Below are 20,406 nucleotides of genomic sequence, written 5' to 3'. Positions count from 1 at the left end.
TCTCCCTCTTTCTCTCTGCCCCTCCACCCCTCTATCTGCCTCTCATAATAAATAAGTAAACAAACTTTAAAATAAGGACCTTGAGATGGGGAAATTATCATGGATTATCCAGGTGAGTCAGATGTAATCACAGTGTCCTAAGAGGGAGGAAAAGGGAGACTTGACCACAGACAAGAGAAAGACAAGGTGATGTGGGAAACAGAGACTGGAGTAATATGCTTTGAAGATGGAGAAAGAGATCACAAGTCAAGGAAAACATAGAGCCACTGGAAGCAGAAAAGGACAAGGAAATCAATCCTTCTCCCGGAGGCTCCATCAAGCCCTGCCCACACCTTGACTTCAGTTCAGTGAAACTGATTTTAGACTTAAAGCCCCTAGAACTACAACAGAATAAATTTGTGTTATTTTAAGTCACCAAGTTTGTGGTAATTTGTTAGAGTAACCATAGAAACTTATAAACTGACCTTTACTGTGTATTCATTTTTAAAGAATAATTTCAAAAAACGTAGAAAAAAAAATAGGCTTGAGATGAATGAACTGATTTCGAATATTAGGTCCTCCAGTTATCACCTGTGCGATCTTGGAGAGTTCACCAGTTTAAGAGGAGAATTATTAAACCTTTCTGAAGCTCTTTACACATCCTCAACAGGGGTAATAATGACTATTGTATTAGAGTTCTTCAGAGAAACAGAATCAACAGGATGTATACATACAGAAAGAGAGAAAGATTTATTTTAAGGAATCGGTACACACAGTTGGGAAGGCTTGGCAAGTCCAAAATCAGCAGGGTAGGCTGGAAGACTGGAGGCTCAAAGAAGAGTTGCAGTTCAAGTCCAAAGACAGTCTGAAAGCAGATGTGCCCCTTCCCCTGGAGAGGTCTGTCTTTTTCCATCAAGGCCTTCAACTGATTGGATGAGGCCAACTCGTGTTATCTGCACTACTCAAAGTCTACTGATTTAAATGTTAATCTAATCTAAAAATGCCTCTATTGAAACATCTAGAATAATGTTTAACCAAATTCCTGGGCACTGTGGCCTAGCCAAATTGAAATAAAATTAACTATCACAACTGTATTATGAAATTATTATGAAAGTACATGAGAGAATATATGTAAAATAAAAACTAAGATAAAAACAGGCAATACTATTATCATCACTGCTCACGAATAGGTAACATGATACACTACAAGGGGCATGAGTTTTGGAATCAGACAACTCTGAATTCAAATCTTTACTTGATCGTTCTTTGTACCTATGATTTCATTGACTTTCTGACAATCAGCTTCTCCATTAATAAAATATGATTAGTAAAGCCTAGCCAATAGGGTATGTGGAGGTTAAATAAAGTATTCATTGAAATTAGATAGTGACAACATGCATTGTGCTAGGTGGAAATATATGTGAATGTTCCTACCATCTCTCTTTTTCTTCCACCCTCCTCCTTCCTGCCCCTTGCAGCCTTCACTGTATCTTCACGTCTCTGGTTTCCATTGTTGCTACTGCTCATCTGATAGGAGCTCAGAAGAGGGTGAGCAGAGAGGTGGGCAGGGTCTAATTATTTACCATTGAGTGTTTCTGTTGGGAAAATGAATATAATTTTACACCATAAGATGGCCAATGGGACTAAAACAAACTCTGGTCTCCGGCTTAGAAACCCCTCTTCCGGGTTCTTCTTGCCCTGTTTGCTGCCCATACAGCACAAATATGGAGGCTGACAACTATAAATTACCCTTCCCGCTTGCATTCAGGATCAGATCTTTGGAGAAATTGTCTCCTCTGAGCCCGCCGGTGTTAAATAAATCTCCGATCCACCAAGATCTCTGAGTGCCGCTTGGTTTTTCTGCCAGAGTTCCAGCATGGTTCCGTAACATAGTCACTTAAAACACAACCCTCTGGCAACATCCTACTTTCATAAACACTCATTTCATGAAGTGATTCCCATATCCTGGCCAATGACCCCACTAGCAAGGATGTGCTGATCTGGTTTCAACAAATTCTATTAAGAAAAAAATGTTGTAGACAGATGGATTCCCAAGGCTGTGTATGCTAAAGTCAGCCAATTTGGCAATTACATTGTAATTTTCAATCCATATTTATACTTTCTACTGTAATTGTGTCCAGCAAGATCTCAGTGGAGTTTAAGAGCAGGCGAAGTGGAAAGAACACTGGCTCTGGGATCGTTCTGAGCCTGGTCTGGATCCAAACTCAGCCACTTTTGAACTCTGTGATCCTGAGCAAGGTTCCAGGGCTTGATTTCCTCCTTTTTAAGTGGAGATAATAATAGTGCCACTGTTCCGGATGGCCACAAGGGTTAGAAATAATTCCCCTAAGGTATGCAGCACATAACAAAATAAATGTTTAGACGATATACTATTGTCACTATAGGGAGTTTTCTAGAGCCTGGAAAGGACTCTAAGGGATAGATTTGAGGGTAAAGGATATCAGAAAGTCTCGGTGAGCTATAGAGTGAAGGATAAAATGTCAAGCTCAGCAGACAGCCAGAATGAAAATGAAATAAGCGGGATCTCTCCTGCTGAGAGATATTCATCTTCCTTAAAAAAAAATTAGTAAAGCATTTGGAAGACTTTCTCAAGTGTGTTATGATACAAAGCCCCTGATATCTAAAGAAATGAAAGAAAATGTCAGTAATTACCAACTTTTCCAAGATGAGTAGAAAAAAGACTTTCCTCTGCCTCCGTGGAATCTATGTGATGGGGGAGAAACAGACAGGGATCAAAGACTTTCCCTTTCAGCCCTGCCAGTGAGTTACCATGGGATACGACAATTTCAGAGAGAGAGTAAACAAAAGACAGGTTGAATCACTTTCCCAAGGATACAGGTATCAGAATTAGTTTGACTATAAATAACCCAAAGTAATATTGGTTTCAGCAAGATAGAAGACGTAGTTTAGGTCTTGTTTGGTGACTCCACAAAATCATCATCTTTTCCATTTTTGTGCTTTCTATATTTCATTGTCAAGATGGCTCATGGTCTAGGAGGTGTTGGAGAGCCCCCCATCATGTTCACATTCCAAAGAGCAGGAAGGTGTAAAGGACAGGAGTATGAAAAGAGTTCACCTCCTATTGAGTCAGCAGCTTCCCAGAACCTTATCACATGGCCAAATCAAACTTCAAAGAGGCAGAAAATATGGTATTTTAGATGAGCATATTGCTTCTCCAAATAATATTGGGGTATGATTACTAAGGAAAAGGAGATAAGAAATATGTGATGGCAGTCCTAGAAAGAGATGGGAAATAGGACTACAGCTTTTTTCACCCCATGCTTTCATGAAGTTGGTTTTTAAGTGGATGTCCAAAAATTATTTGATTCTCCTCTCCAAAAGGCTAATTCCTTTGGGGCACCTGGGTGGCTCAGTTGGTTGAGTATCCAACTCTTGATTTCAGCTCAGGGTGGTGGGATTGAGCCCTGTGCCAGGCTCTGTACTGAGAGTAGAGCCTGCCTGGGATCCTCTCTCTGTCTCCCTCTGCCCCTCTCCCCCACTCATGGGCTCTCTTTCTCTCTCTCAAATAAAAAAATGAAATCTTTTTTTTTTTTTTAAGACTAATTCCCCTCCTCTTGAGTGTGAGCAGTGCTTAGTGATTCTAATGAACAGAATGTGATAGAAGTGGGTATGTTAGACTTCTGAGACTAGGTCATAAAAGACATTGTAACCTCCCCCCCCCCCCACTGTCTCTCTCTCTCTCTCTCTCTCTCTCTCTCTCTCTCTCTCTCATTACTTCTCAGGGAAAGAAGTCAGCAGCCATATGATAAGATCACTCAAGCAATCTATGTAGAGACTTGCATGGCAAGAAACTGAGACTTCCTGCCAGCAGCTATGTAAGTGGGCTATTTTGGAAGCAAACCCTTGAGCTCCTGTCAAGCCATCAAGTAACTGCAGCCCCTCCCAACACCTTGATGGCAATTTTATAGAAACTCTGAGCCAAAACCAATCAGCTAAGCCATTCCCAGATTCTTGACCCATAGTAACTGTGTGATGTGATAAATATTTGCAAGTTTAAGCCACTATCATCTGGGGTAGTTATGTAATAAGAGACAACTAATACTGATAGCTAAAATATCTATGGATCAAAAGGGGATCTTTCATGTTTATCCCATTTTTCTCATCATCAAATATTTATTGAACACCTTCTAGGAATCAGGGCACTGTTCTAGATACCTGGGATACATTCTAGTAGACAGTAAGCACCACAATCAAGTAAATAATATGTGGGATGCCATGAGGAAAAATAAATGCATGTTGTTATAATTCAGAGTCTTAAATTCAGGCACTAAAGGGGTGCCTGGGTTACTCAGCTGGTTAAGCGTCCGACTTCAGCTCAGATCATGAACTCATAATTCATGAGTTTGAGCCCCGCATCAGACTCTGCATTGACAAGAGGAGCCTGCTTCAGATTCTCTCTCTCTTTCTCTCTGCCACTCCCCCACTCACACTTTCTTTCTCTCTCAAATAAATAAATAAACTTTTTTTAAAAAAAATGCAGGTAATAGAATCTATTAGTTGCCTCTGCAGGAAGGAATTTATTAAGAGCTAATAGAAAGTTCACACAACAACGACCTCCAGAACTTTATTACAAAACTCACCTCAGGAAGCTGCTATGGCTGCTGTTACTGTTGCTAACTTTTGTATTTTCCACTATCAACAAGGCTGTTTTCTCTCCTGTCAACCCAAGGACTCATGGCTTCTGCTGACATTTGCATTAGCATGAGTGCATTTGTATTAGCACTCAGCCTGTTTGTCACACTGCTGCCTTCCAACTCAAAACCTTCCATGTGATTAGTGGTATCTGTACTCCATTGTCAAGAAATGCTTTTTTTTTTTTTTTTAACTTCTACATTAGAAAAATTGGAGTCTGTACTGGATTCACAATATGAGACACTGTCAAAAGGAGGAGAGGAAGCATAAAATATTAGGGGAAATCCATGAGTGCTATATATCCACTATGCAGAGAAAAACAGGCTGGAGAGTAAGGGGGGCCATCAGGGAAGATTTCCCTGAGAAGGTGATATTTGAATGGGGACCTGAAAAAAAATAAAGGAGCAAGTGAAAAGACTTTGAGTATGAAATAGCACATTCAGTGTTTGAGAAACAGAAAATTCACCATTGAACCTAAAGCAGAAAGAGCAAGGGAAAGAAGAAAGAGGAATTTAAGACAGCTAACAGAGGGGGACCTAGTGGAGGATTTAGTAGGGATTAGTTGACTATGAAGAGGGTCATTTAAAGCCAGTTTCTCCAAACTTCTGTTTGTTTGTTTTTTTTTAAGTACATGTCATTAACTTATAAGTTGGGAGCAGGAGAAATAGTTCCTGAATTAAGCTTAACATTAATGGTCATTCCTAACCTTGCTCATCACGGCACAAGTTGCTTGGGCCAGTGAGCTGTCATTTTGTACCAGTGTAGGTCTTTGAGTATTTCACTCTTTTTTATTATAATTGTTTGCTGTAATGTAGGCAAGTCCTAGGTGATTCAATCTACAAAGGATCTGTGTGCTTGACATGGTGGTATCCACCTTGCCTATGTTTCTCTGAATCTAACTAGAATGCACGACTCTCTCTCCTTAGAATGAATTCCCCTTCTGGAGATTTCTTGGCATCTTCTGTAAATAGGTCTCTAGCATCCTGTCCCAAATCAACTAGTTTCTTAACTCAAGCATAAGCCTGTGATATAACAAAGAAAATAAAAGGGGTAAAAAAAGACCTCAAAACAAAGAAACCTGGGAATCAAATTAAGGTAGATAATATGTAAATATATTTACTTTGGGGTGGAGGAGACAGCTGGTAAGAGACAAGCCAATACTGAAAACCATCAATACTCTTGAGAGCCACCTACCTCACTGTTGTGGGTGGGGTAGTTGATAGGAGCTTCCCAGAAATTGTGGAAAATTATACTTTCTGATGAATTCTAAAAAAACATACACACTCTGGTCACCTAGGCTAAGAACACTGGTGGCAATTTTAATAAATTGATTCCCCGTTTCTTTCAAAAATATAAAGCTTCTAATTCCTTGACTTGATTTTTCACAACTGGAATATATGGAGTAACTTTAATTTTTCTGACTGAACCTTGACTGATAGACCCAGGAAAAAGTGACCATTCATGTTTATGCCCACACTATAACATATAGTGATATTGATCATAGTATTTATAACAGTGTATTGTATTTATTTATTAAAGTATCTACCTATACACCTCCTCCCCACCTCTATGCAGCACACTTAAGAGAGATGGTGTTCTTTTACTTTTTGTACCCTCAACATCTTAGCATGATCTCTAGAATAACAGGAGTAAAAATAGGCTGTTTATTTTTAATGTTATGAACCATATTTGTTAATCGGGTCAAGGATTTTTTTCTTCAAGATGCTAGGGAAATGGAAGACAGGACATTGCCCACTTCCCACAAATGGCACAGTAGTTAGCTTTAAATTTTTCCTCATGCCTAGTTGCTCCTATTTCCAAGGTTTGTCCTGCCCTCGAAGCAACAGCAAAAGGGAAAATTATACCTAAGTCTACTGCAGTGTCTGGGGAATCTATCTCCTTCTCAAATAAACAAACAAACATTCATACACACAAACATGCTATTTTTATCCATAGTTAGCAATCACATTTCATCAATCACTCAGGCTATAGGCTCAGTTCACTACTTAACCTACCATCCCAAAATTGAATTTATTATCTTTCCCTGGCATGTGTATAAAAATTTGATACACAAGTGTTTTACATACATTTTTTAAATGTTGAAAAATCGGGGTGCCTGCGTGGCGCAGTCGGTTGAGCGTCCGACTTCAGCCAGGTCACGATCTCGCGGTCCGTGAGTTCGAGCCCGGCGTCAGGCTCTGGGCTGACGGCTCAGAGCCTGGAGCCTGTTTCCGATTCTGTGTCTCCCTCTCTCTCTGCCCCTCCCCCGTTCATGCTCTGTCTCTCTCTGTCCCAAAAATAAAAAATAAACGTTGAAAAAAAATTTTTTTTAATAAATAAATAAATAAATAAATAAATAAAAATAAATGTTGAAAAATCAAACTGAGAGGATCACTTTAATGTATTCCCCTATTAATGAATAAGCATATCTGTTCATTCAGTCCTGCCTACAATAAAAATGTCAGCTGCTGCAACCTTCCACCACTTGGTGGACAGCAATGCCCAGCTCCTGTCTGGCTGCACTGGATGGCATTGATTCCCCCAACATCTGAGGAAATGGGCAGCCCTAAGCAGAGTCACGATGCTGGAGCAGAGTAGGTCATCTTGCAGTGTGGACATTCAACTGTCCATATATTCTACCTCATTGGGATTACTCAAAAATTGTCTGTTGAATAAGTGAAATAATAAATGGATAAAAATCAAACACATCCATATCTATACTTAAAAGTGTCTTTTGTGGTGCCAAGAGGAACAGAAAGAAAATGAACATTTATTGATCTCTACTGAGTGGTAGTAGTTTTATCTACCTTATTTCATCCAATCATTATGAACTAGATACTACCCTTGTCTTTTTACCAATGAGGAAAGTGACGTACAGAGAGGTCATTTATATAGCTAATAAATAAAAGAATTAAGATTTGGACCTAGATCTGTCTGGCTCCAAACTTCCAACTTTTTCAAACCTCCAATTGCTTCATACTGCTTCTCTAATTTTCATGTTTTTTTTAATATTTCTAATGAAGAATGACCCATCAAATAAAACATGTTACTTGTAGACCCTAGGTTGTAAAGTTATCAGATATACCCTATTTGTCAGATAAAGCTCAGAATTTTCAGTGAAAGTTTGGTCCAGAGTAAACATTCTAAATATTTATCAAATATACTGAATAAATAAGAAAATAAATGTTTTGCTTTTATATATAAACTGGAAGTGAGGATCATAAAATGGAAAAATAAAGCACATATGATATCCAACTTCTTATTGTTAGAGCATTTTAGTTATTGATGCAAACTGCACCTTCATGTATATTATAGCTCCTTGTCCAGAGTCTACCAAGTAATCACAGTATCAAATGTGTCAGTGACTTCACGCAGGCACAAGACACACTACTGAGAAATAAATAAGCCATCCAGTCAACAGTACCGGCTACGCTTTTTATACAGCGTCCCTTACATTATCAAATAACAAAAGTGAACTTCGCTAGAGTTCATTTGATCTGTGCATAACTGTAAAGGCATTTATTTTTTTTTAATTTATCTATTTTTGAGACAGGGAGAGACAGAGCATGAACAGGGGAGGGTCAGAGAGAGGGAGACACAGAATCTGAAACAGGCTCCAGGCTCTGAGCTGTCAGCACAGAGCCCAACGCAGGGCTCGATCGAACTCACGGACCGAGAGATCATGACCTGAGCTGAAGTCGGCCGCTTAACCGACTGAGCCACCCAGGCGCCCCTGATCTGTGCATAACTGTGAAGTCAAAACATATATCCTAAACTTTGCCTGCAACAAAATCCTGTTATGAGTCAGCAATCAGTAAGTAGTTTAAAAGACAAGGCACCAGAACTTTCTCCATATTGTGCCCGCTAAGACACCCTACTCTTTGTTCTTGAGTGTAAATAGACTAATATTTAATGAAAATGGTAATAGCAGCTAAGATTTGTGGAGCACTAGCCAAGTTGTACTACACCCACATTATCTCATTCAATCGTCATTTTTCAATGTTCTCTCATGTCCACTTTACAGATGGAGAAAAGTGAGCTTCTGACTTTACTAAAGTGAGACATAAGTATCCCAAAGAGACTGAAGCTGAAGCAGTCTTACTCTTATGGAACTAGCCTCTCATAGTTTCATTAGTAAGCTGAGCAATTTTCAACACCCTGTGAAAAATTCGTAGAGAGAATATTAGAATTATGAGAGCTAAGGGCCAAGGGCCCTCGTGCAAATAACTTGATGCAATGATAACAAGATATTAAATATGATTTGTTCATTTATTGCCTATCTCTTTCACTGGGATATGAGTTGCATAAGTGCAGAGATCTAGTCTTTCCTGTTTAGAACTGATTTAAATACCTACAATCGTGCCAGCCATAGAGTATGTGCCCAATAGTTGTTGAGTGAGAGAGTAAATGAATGAATGATGTTCTATCAATAATTAAAAATTTTTGGAACTATTTTGAATTTTTATTTTAAATCATTAATTATATCCCTTGCAAATAAATGGCTTTATTAATGTCAGAGAATAGTAAATACATCTTAAATATATCTTTAAAATGAGAATTCACGTTCACTTAAAGAAGGTAGCATTATGTTAAACCTCACTTATCATAAAGAAAATATTCTTATTCAATGGTTGCCATAATTTTAAGTTTTAGTAAAAATTTTTAAAAATGTTAAATTTTTAAAATATTTATATGACAAGCATATTACTGCTAACTTCATATTTTATAAGGTATGGACATTATTTTTCAAATCAATCAATCAACCATCTCCTTAATCAGCCTTTCATAAAATAAAGCATATTTTCCAGCCAAATAACTACACAGGGCTTAATCTCAGAATAAAAAAACAATGCTTCCCCCAAAATAATAATAATTCATCTGACATTAACACAACTATGTGACTTTATTCTAATTTTTCTCAGTTTCCTGAAGATGGTTGTAATTTCTGACATGTACTGGCACTGATCCACCAAAAGCTTTTTGTGCTAAAGCCTTTAAAAATTACTTATCATTATCAATGCAAAATCCATTAGTCTATTTCTTAAAAGTGTAGTTGTCATTCAGGAAATTATCCTGAACTCGGTGTGTCAGGAATTTTCACATCCAACATTGCCCAAAATGCTTGGAGGCAAGTATTAGCTCCATTGTGTGGATTACAAAAGTGGCACTGGAAGAAAAAGCAAATTATACAAATTCACACATGGACATCAATCATGAAGAAAACAGTTTTACAAATTCACACATAGACATCAACCAATTATACAAATTCACACATGGACATCGACTGTGAAAAAAACAGTTATACAAATTCACACATAGACAATGACCACATTCACTCTTTCTACAATGTCATGTCTATCTTACCTTTCAAGATATATATTCGGCTAGATATTTTTTAACTATCCTTATCCTCACTTCAATCTCTCCCAAAAGGGAGACATTTATCTCTTCCTCCCCTCTGCCTTTGTGCTACCTGGTATTTACTTCTACCATGACAATTTATCCTGGCCTTGCATTTGACATGTCTTTCTCCCACGACCAGACCATGAGTTCCTTGAAGGGCAGAGACAATCTTACTATAGTCATTTGGGATCTCCAAAAGCAAACATATTTATACCTGGAAATTATCCCAATAATTTTGGTTGAATGAATAAGCAAATATCTCATTTTGCAGGAAAAATGAAGCTTAAAGCACAAATATTGAAACTAATATTTAAGTTTATACTTGCCAAAAACCTGCCCACATAGTTCTCTAACCATAGCAAAATACACAACATCATTTTTAACAGATGCTTTATCATCTAAGATATGTATATTTTCAATATATAGTAAAGGAGATTTTAGCTTTAAAGAATTTTAGAAATTAAGGAGTCAAACACCATTAATTTATGGACAAAGGAACGGAGCCCAGCATGGTCTTGCGACACAACCACTCATGTGTCTGAGTTGATAATCAGAGGCCACAAACTGCATCTCCAGACTCCCAATCTACTCTTTCTCTTCTGCATCATGCCATTTAAGTAATATTTGCATTGCTAGCTGATTTTCCTTTCTATAAATAATTCAGTCCTGATATTTATAATTAATTAAATATATTCTGCCTAGATTAAAACCCTTCAGTATTATGTTCTTGAATTTTAGTTATACAGAGCTATAGATGATTCTTCTAATAGTCTTCATGTAATCCAAATAGAACATTTCAAAAATCTGCCCCTAAATGGACCTGTTTGCTAGCATCTCAAAATACAGACCTAAGGACAGAGGAGATGTTCATTTACAAATTCAGTTAGTTGTCAAGCATTTGAGTGCCTACTGTATAAAAAAGATTGATTTTTATACATGTGATGGTTACTAGTATTTAACAAATATTAGATAGTTTGAGCTTATTCAAGGTTAATAATTCATAGTCTTGCCAGACAAAATATAGACAATATTTAGGAAATACTTATACTAAAAAAAATTTGCTTTTTATTTGAAATTTAAATTTAACTAGACAGCTTGTATTTTTATTTGTCAATTTTGGCAACCCCATTAGTCTGACACATATTTCTCAGGGCCTTACTATGTGCCAGGCCCTTAGAATATAATAATGAGCCAAACAGAATAAGCACCTGCTCTCCTGGAGCTTATATTCTAATTGGAGGGTTTTTATTATTGGTAAATAATACATCAAAGAAAGATGAGTAATATGAAGAATATGAGGAGGTAAGACATGCAAACAGGGCAACTGCTTATCATAAAAGTAGGAGACATAGTTTGTATTTCAGGAAAGTAGCATGGCAGTCCTACAAGCAAATGGCTTGTACCAGGGAGATAAAATAACAAGTGTAAAATCCCTGGAGTGCATATAATCTTGAGATACTTAAGCAGGATATAGAGAAATAATTGAGAGAAGCAGTAGGAAATGAGATTGGAGAAGTAGTCAGAAGACAGATCATGCAGTTTTGTAGCCCATGGTAATGTCTCTGGATTTTAGTCTAAAAGTTATGGGGAACCATTGGATACTCAGAGGACAGTGACACAATCTGGCTACAGAACCAGGGAGACCAATTGGGAGGCAGGCAGTCAACCAAGAGATGATGGTAGTTTGAACACTAAGAGGTAAGACATGGCCAACTTCAGGACATCATTCCTAATTAAGTCTGGGGCATCAGAAAAAGAGAGGAGTGAAAATGATTCCAAGATTTTTGAGCACCTCAGTAAATGAAGTGCTATTTGCTATGATGCGGACAGTATAGGAGGAATAGTATTGGAAGAGAGAAATCGGGAGTTAACTTTTTAGACACTTTAAATTTGAGATGCTACAGAGACATCCAGTCAGATATTAGGAGTAGCCTATGATTCAGAGGCAATTCAGGGGTGAAAACATAATTTGTGCATAATCAGCATGTATTTATTCAAGCCTTGGGATATGATCTATGGTGTGAGTATAGGTAGAGAAAAGAAGATAACTAAGGATGGAGTCCTGAGTTCTCCAACGTTTGAAAGAATGGAAAAGGAAGACAATATAGGAAAGAAGGATGAGTGCTAGTGGTCCATGAGGTAATTCATGTGGAATATCTCCAAAGCCAAGTAAAGAAAGGGTTTCAAGAGGTAAAAGTAAAATCTCTATCATATGCTCTTAGAAATGAGGGCTAAATATTGACATTGACTTCAGCAGTATGGAGGTCTTTGCTAATCTTTGCAAGAGTCATTAGAGAAGGATGATGAGGATGGAAACTTCATTGCAATGATTCCTCTAGAGATTGAGAGGCAAGGAAAGCAAGATAGCATCTATAAAAAAACTTCTTCAGGAAGTTTTCTATAAAAGGAAAACATGGGATCATGGCTAGAAAGAGACATGGCATCTTGGGATGGTTTTTTTAAGATTAGAGATGTTGTATCATGTTTTCATGCTGATGGTAAAAACTGATAATTTCAGAATGACTGTGGATAATTATAGAAGCAAACTCCATGAATAGGCAGATAGGATTAGATCCGGTGTTCGAGGAGATGGATTGACCTAGGATAGGCACACTGACGGCTCCAGAACAATTGGAAGGGAGGCAGTGGATATGAGGTCAGAAGCATGCAGGTTAGTGAATTCAGTGGTAGGATAAGGGAATTTTCTTTGTATTACTTCTATTTTTCTCAATGAAATGTGAAGCAAGCTCACTGACTGAGAATGTCAGGGGAAAAGCAATGGTTTAAGAACGGAAAAAAGTATTCTCTGGAAGATGAAAGAGTGATTGAAAAAAAGGTAGGAAAATGGTAGGGGTAAATGTAGAAAAATGTATTCTTAAAAAACATAGCAGGATTCACATTTCAATGTTTTGTCCAAATCATTAACCTTATATAAGACCTATGTATTTAGCAAAGAGGTGAAAACACCTGAGGAGGAACTAAACTTTCTGTTCCAATTTCTGAATAAACTAAAATTTGAGTTCTATGAGAGAAGGAACTGTTGTCTGCTTTGCTCACAGCTAAATCACTGTGTATAGAACATTGTCTGTACATAGTAGACAGAAGGCAGAGTTCAAAATAGTAAGCTCTCAACAAAAAAGAATACAAAACTTGGAGTTTTAATTTTTCATTTTCTGCTATTATTCTGTTTTAATTTCTCATATTCTAGACTTCAATAGTCCAGGTTGGATTAAAGGAACAAAACTTTTAGGACAAACTTCCAAGTATGTTACATACTGAAAGACTATTCAACCCAAATCCCCCTAAGGAGTCTGGCTTGCAACCATAATTTTTTTTAATCATAATCTGTTTCTTTATTTACAGCAACAACAGTAGAAATTTTAACTATTTCTAATTATTTCACAGAAATGGATGGCTTTGTGCATTTATTGAACAGAGAAGAACAGAACATCTGCTACTCTTCAACCACTGGAGGATATTAATCTTATTCTTTCCCACAAATTGGTCAATAAGTATGTGAAAAATATATCATTTTTCTAAGCAAACATAGCAATGAAAATAAAAGCAATAGGAAAGCATTTTCATTTATTAAAAAGATGATAAACATGCACTAGCATGTGGGTTTCCCATATTTTTAAACTATTTTCTTAGGGTAAAGCTTTTAGAATGGGATTATTGGATGAAAAGCTATGAGCAAGATTATGGCTTTGGAAATATAGAGCTAAATCACTTCTGAAAAATATAACAAATTACTATAGTGAAAGTATAAATTTTATAACATTCTGCCGGCGTCAGCTTCTTGGGATTAAAATGTTTTTTTAAATTTAATATACAGCGAAAATGCACTTTCTTGATATATGTTCTATGAGTATAAACAAATGTATGTAGACATGTAACAATGCCAAAATTAAGATACAGGACAGGTCCACCACCCCAAAAACTGTCTTATCTTTACCCACTCCAACTTCCGGAAACACTGATCTCTTCTCTGTTCTTGTAATTTGCCTTTTCCAGAATGTCATATCTTTGAACATAAACTCCATGAAGTCTTTTGAAGCTGCCTTATTTCATTTAGCATAGGCATTCATTGAATGAATCAATAGTCTATTTCTTTTATAGTGGAGTAGTATACTGTTCTGTGGACATACCACAGTTCACTTATTCATTGACTGGTTGGGTTGTTTGCAATTTTTGGTGATTATGTCTGAATCTGTTATAAACAGTTCTGTACAAGTTTTTATGTGAACCAGAGATTTATTTCTGATGAGTTGGTTGGTTGGTTTTTGTTTTTTGAGGGTTTTTTTATTTGTTTTTTTTACAATTACTTATCCCATATTTATTCTGAGGTTTTTAAGTTCCCTTGTTACAAATTCAAGTTCTCTCAGGGAATTCTGGTGCCCCAATTTGAGCAACATAGGCTTAAGTAAAGAATAAGTAAAGTAGTAAAGTACTTTACTTTAAGTAAAGTAAAGGCTTAAGTATACAAGGCTATGTACATAATGCCCCTAGTCCTTAGTTGAAGTTTGGAAAGTGCTAGAGATACAAAGATACTTTCATAAGTAAAATTGTAAGACTTAAAATATTCATACTAGGTAATGTGTTGCTGTTGTTGTTGTTTTTAAATAATGTTTTCAACTTTCAAAACCTACTCTGAATGCTTCTTTTGGTTATGAGGAAACATGTAAGACACAAAAACTTCTCAAATTATAAAATTTCCCCAAACAACTTCAAATTTGAATGATCCACATCAATTTCCAACAATCTTTGTAATTCTAAAAATAAAATACTAATAATTATCCCTGCCTGCAAGGAGTTTACAGATTCTCTAGAGAGTTACCTTGTGTCTGGAGAGACACCCCACAATCCAGGACAGAAGGTTCAGAATAAGCAAGGAATGTAATAGTAAGTACTAATGAGTTCAGAGTTGGGACTTGGGGGAAAGACTTGTGGGAGATAAAGCTAAGGGTAAAATCTGCTGTATCTTGAGGGGAGACAGGACATTTCATTTGAAGTTGTAGCCTTCTCCTATCACTGGTCCATACTGGAGTGTAAAGGCAATTTAGACAGGCTCCTAGCACGGATTCTTCTCCCTGTCCTTGTACAGAGCTATAATGAATCACAATGCCACCTAAAATAATTAGAAAGCCCTTTTGGCACCCAAATAGCAGAATATAGTTACCTGCATATCCAGAATACTTGTTAACTGTCTTCTTCTACATCTGTCTGATAATACCCATACAATAGATTACACAACACTGCTGTTACATGTGGAGAACATCAACAAAGCAGGAAAGACTAATGAGTCATTCCAAGTAAAGTGGTCTGATCCCATTTACATGACAAACTGATCAAAGTCAGATGCAGCTAAGTCTCAATTCACATATAATTTTGCAGACAGAAAATAATAGTGTTTTCTGTTTAATACCAAGGAGAATACACTTCCAGCACGTTTTCCAAAATGTGCCCACCTAGCACATCATATAAAAAAATCACGAGTTCATATAAAAATATTTCTGCACAAAAAAGTACATGAACAACCACTTTCCCTTTCTGCTTTCCATCTGTTGTTCTCTTCTACATTATTATTCCTTCCTGCTTCTTCATCTCCCCTCCCCCCTCAATAGTGGCAGTCAAGGAGTCTTCCCCCAAGAGGCCGTCCCTTAAGAGAGCCTGCAGGAGTTCACCAACATTCTTTCTCTCCTTTGCTTCCTGGGCACACAGCTAAATTCCACTTCCTTGCCTCCTTGCTGATTGGTTGGTATCACAAAACCAAGTTCTGGGAAAATGGAAGGTGATATATTCTACTGGCCTGTAAAAAATCTTCCATAACCAAAGCCCCATTCTCAATCTTCCCATTCTATAGTGATTAAGATATTGGAAGTGCCAGTACCCGAGATGAAAGGAACCTGTGTTCCAGAATAGCTGCTTGCAGTAGAGTCCCTCTACCAACCAACACTGCACTGGGACATGAGCACAAAATAAACCTTTACTGTGTTAAGTCACTGAGATTTTAGGATTGTGTCATTACAGCAGTTACCCTGAGCTTAGAGTGTTTCTTCTATACACTAACCCTCTACTCTCCAGTGTATATATTTTTGACTTGGCTTTTTATCAGTATACTGGATATTATTAGAGTGTATCAGTATACTAAGCAGCGTGACTAATTTTTACCACCTTCATTGAAGCCTGTTTCACCCACAACTCTATACTAATTGGTACTGAACTTCTGTGTCCAGTTGTACATCTGCTCTAGACAAGAAAATCTCTTAGTTTCAAGACTTAGGGCCTTTCAGGAAGAAAAAAATCTCCTAAAACTGTGTTGACATTTACGCATACTGCTAGAGACTTCTTCCTGGATACTGTTTACCATTTTCCTTAGTCATTTGGGTATTTTTCTCATCTTTCTTTTCCTCTCCATTACTGTGACTTCCTTCAATCAGAAAGCAAGTTTTCATTTCACAGTTAGCAAAATAAGCAATCATAATATATCACTCTAGGGTTTAACACAGGTTGTTTTTAGCAAGAAAAGTACCATATTAAACTCTTATCTTAAAATTGTTTTATAAGAACAGGGGTACCTGGGTGGCTCAGTCGGTTAAGCATTTGACTTCAGCTCAGGTCATGATCTCACGGTTCATGAGTTCGAGCCCCACTTCGGGCTCTGTGCTGCCAGCTCAGAACCTGGAGCCTGCTTCGGATTCTGTGCCTCTCTCTCTCTCTCTCCCTGCCCCTCCCTCACTCATGCTCTGTCTCTCTCTCAAAAATAAATAAGCATTAAAAAAGAACTTAAAAAAATAAGAATATATTTAACAAAAACATCAATGCTTACTGTAAAACTTGAAAAAAAATACAAACAGATTTAAAGAGAAAATAATCTCTTCTTTACTCGCCCTAATTCCAGCCATAACTAACTTAAACTTAGTACTTTGTAGCTTCACAAGGAACTTGATTAGATTTTTATTACAAAAGTTAAACATGCTTCCTGAAACAAGGGAAATGATTCAACCACATATAAAGATAATAATCTTTCTTTGATTCTCCTTCTAATGCCATCTCCTGGGATAAGCCATGTTTGGTAGTGTAGCATATATCCTCCAAACTTTCCCATGCTCAAACAGCAGAATACAAACCTTTTTTTTTTTACTTTTTATGAAATATTTTTTTATTATATAGTTGACATACACCATTATTTATGTTTCAGGTGTATAACACCGCAATTCAATAATCTTATACACTACTCAATCCTATACCACAATAAATGTAGTCACTATCTGTGATTATATTGTTATTACAATATTATTGACTATATTCCCTATATTGTCCTTTTCATCTCTGTGACTTACTTATTTTATAACTAGAAACTTGTACCTCTTAATCCTCTTTACCTATTTCACCCATCCCCCACCTTTCTCCTCTATGGCAACCACTAGTTTGTCTGGTGAGTCTGTTTCTGGTTTTTTGTTTGTTTGTTCATTTGTTTTGCTTTTTAGAGTCCACATATAAGTTAAATTATATGATACTTGTCTTTGACTGTCTGACTTATTTCATTTAACATTATATCCTCTAGGTCCAACCATGTTGTTGCAAATGGCAAGATTTCATTCTTTTTTATGTCTAAGTAAAGTGGGTGTTGGGGTTTTTTAATGGTTTTTTAATGGTTTTTTAAAAAGCCGTGCAAAAGCTTTTTACTTTGTTGTCGTTCCAATAGTGTATTTTTGCTCCTGTTTCCTTTGCCTAGGAAGATATAGCCATAAATATGTTGCTAAAGCCAATGTCCAAGAGATCACTACTTATGTTTTCTTCTAGAATTTTTATGGTTTCAAGTCTTACATTTAGGTCCTTTTTCTAAAGGACCTGAATGTGGTTATTTTTATGTCTGGTGTTAGCGAGTAGTCCAGTTTCACTTCTTACATTTAGCAATCCAGTTTTCCCAGCACCATTTGTTGATGAGACTGACTTTTCCCCATTGTATATTCTTGCCCTATTGTATATTTCCCTATTGCATATCTAGATCAATTGATCATATAAGTATGGATTTATTTCTGGGTTCTGGGTTCTGTATCTTCTTCCATTGATCTATGTGCCTATTTTGTGACCATACTATTTTGATTACCCTAATTTTGTAGTATATCTTGAAATCTGAGATTGTCACACATCTGCCTTTGTTCTTCTTTCTCAAGATAAATGTGGTAGATATTTTTACATAGAATTTTCTTTTGTTACTTAAATATAGATCCTGGATATCCCTCAAGGACAGAAGATATAGCTGTAATCCATTCTTTTAAATAGTGACCTCAATTTCATAGTAGGAGTGAAACAAATGTTTTCAACCATCTCCCTATTGATATATATTGACTTTCTTTTATAGTTTCCGGGGCGGGGGGGGGAGGCAGTGTATCAGCGAGTGAAGAGAAAAAGGTCATCAATGCAAACTGTACTGCCATAAACATAGTTACACATAGGAGTTATATTAAAAATATATAACAACCAGCATGGCAAAGACACTTACTAATCAGAAGTGATATCCAATCAATATGCTGGTACTCTATGCCATGCATAATTTGATTATCAGCTATACTTTTGCATTCCTTCTTTTATATTGCTGCTTGTATTTCTATAGATTAGCTTCCTCCAAGATGACTGTACAGGTTCCATTTTTCTTTTCTTTTTTTTAATGTTTATTTATTTATTTTGAGAGAGAGAAAGAAATAAAGAGCAAGCAGGAGAGAGGCAGAGAGAGAGGGAGACAGAGAATCCCAAGCAAGCTCTGCATTGTCAGCACAAAGCCCAATGTGGGGCTTGAACCCACAAACTGTGAGATCATGACCTGAGCTGAAATCAAGAGGTGAACCCTTAACCAACTGGGCCACCCAAGAGCCCCAAGTTTCCATTTTTCTACTATTGCATAATAAACCATTCTACATGCAAAGTATGCTTATCCTCTCCAAAATTCTTCTAAAGTTTCATCCTATTTTAGAATCAGTTTCAAGATCTGAGATCTTATCATCTAAGTTCAATCCAGGTAAATGAGGTTACTTGTGTGTCATTCTTCAAATGTAGATTGTTTAGTATTCTTCCTCTCTATTTGAAGACCTGTGACCTAAGTACGGATGACACAGCTATCATCAGGCAGAGTGACAGTAATAAGATATTACAGATGGAATCAGACACAGAAAAGGATACAGAAGTACTATAAAAAGAAAAAGAATAACAACTCATGCATTAATTTGAGCTATTTAATTTTTCCATAATTAATGCTATACTTCTCAAATGTACTGAGATCATGAAAGCCTCAATGGATCACAGAGGGATTGGTTGACATTAATTTTGACACTGTAGTTTGGAGCATAGCTCGGAAGTAGGCTCTGGGTTTTAATCCCACCTCTAATCTTCCCTGATTGTACAACCTTAGTTATTAATAACACAAGGTTATTTTATGGCTGTGCCTCAAATTTTTTATATTTGAAATGAAGAAAATAATAGGATCTATCTTACAACATTATTGTTAGGATTACATGGTATGATATACATAAAATGCTTAGAAAGGTACTTGGGACATGGTAAAAATCCAATAAGTATTAGCTATTGTTATTTTTATTATTTAGTTTAGTTTAGTTTCCTTTAGAAGATAAAATATTTAGAAAGAATTTTATCACAAGTGGCTAAAATAAATATCACTCGGGTCTTAAAGAAGTGTGCTCCAGTTATCTGAAAAATCTGCTTATATGGAATTTTCTCATTCTAGTAAAGCCAGATAATAATACATTAGTGTCCATATTTCATAGACAAGGAAACAGACACAGCTGAAAGGATGAGCTGAAAGCCCTCAGAAGTCAATCCTAAATTCCAGTTCTAATAAAATCCAGGAAAAGATTTTATTGTTCTGTTTGCCCTTCTGCACCATTCTTTCTTGAATGGTGTCTTTGAGTATTGCTTGCCAATCTGGTCTGTCTGTTGCTGTCTTCTAATATCCCTAGGGCAGAAAATATTTCCTTTTGTGGTTTAAAATGTCCTGACATTTCTTCCACTCACTATTTGTGGGGCATTAAAATAAAAAACCATCCTCGTGCCTGGGTGGCTCAGTCAGTTAGGCCTCTGACTTTGGCTCAGGTCATGGTCTCACAGTTCCTGGGTTCAAGCCCTGCATCGGGCTCTGTGCTGACAGCTCAGAGCCTAGAGCCTGCTTCTGCCCCTTCTGTGCTCTCTGCCCCTTCTCTGCTCACTCTCTCTCTCTCTCTCTCTCTCTCTCTCTCAAAATAAATAAATATTAAAAAAAAGTTTTTAAATCAAAAATCATCCCTTACAAATACAAATCAAAACCACAATGAGATACCACCTTACACCAGTCAG

The sequence above is a fragment of the Leopardus geoffroyi genome, chromosome C1 (genome assembly GCF_018350155.1).
Source record: "Leopardus geoffroyi isolate Oge1 chromosome C1, O.geoffroyi_Oge1_pat1.0, whole genome shotgun sequence".
In the NCBI taxonomy this organism is placed as follows: Eukaryota; Metazoa; Chordata; class Mammalia; order Carnivora; family Felidae; genus Leopardus; species Leopardus geoffroyi.
This window is presented reverse-complemented; position numbering follows the sequence as displayed.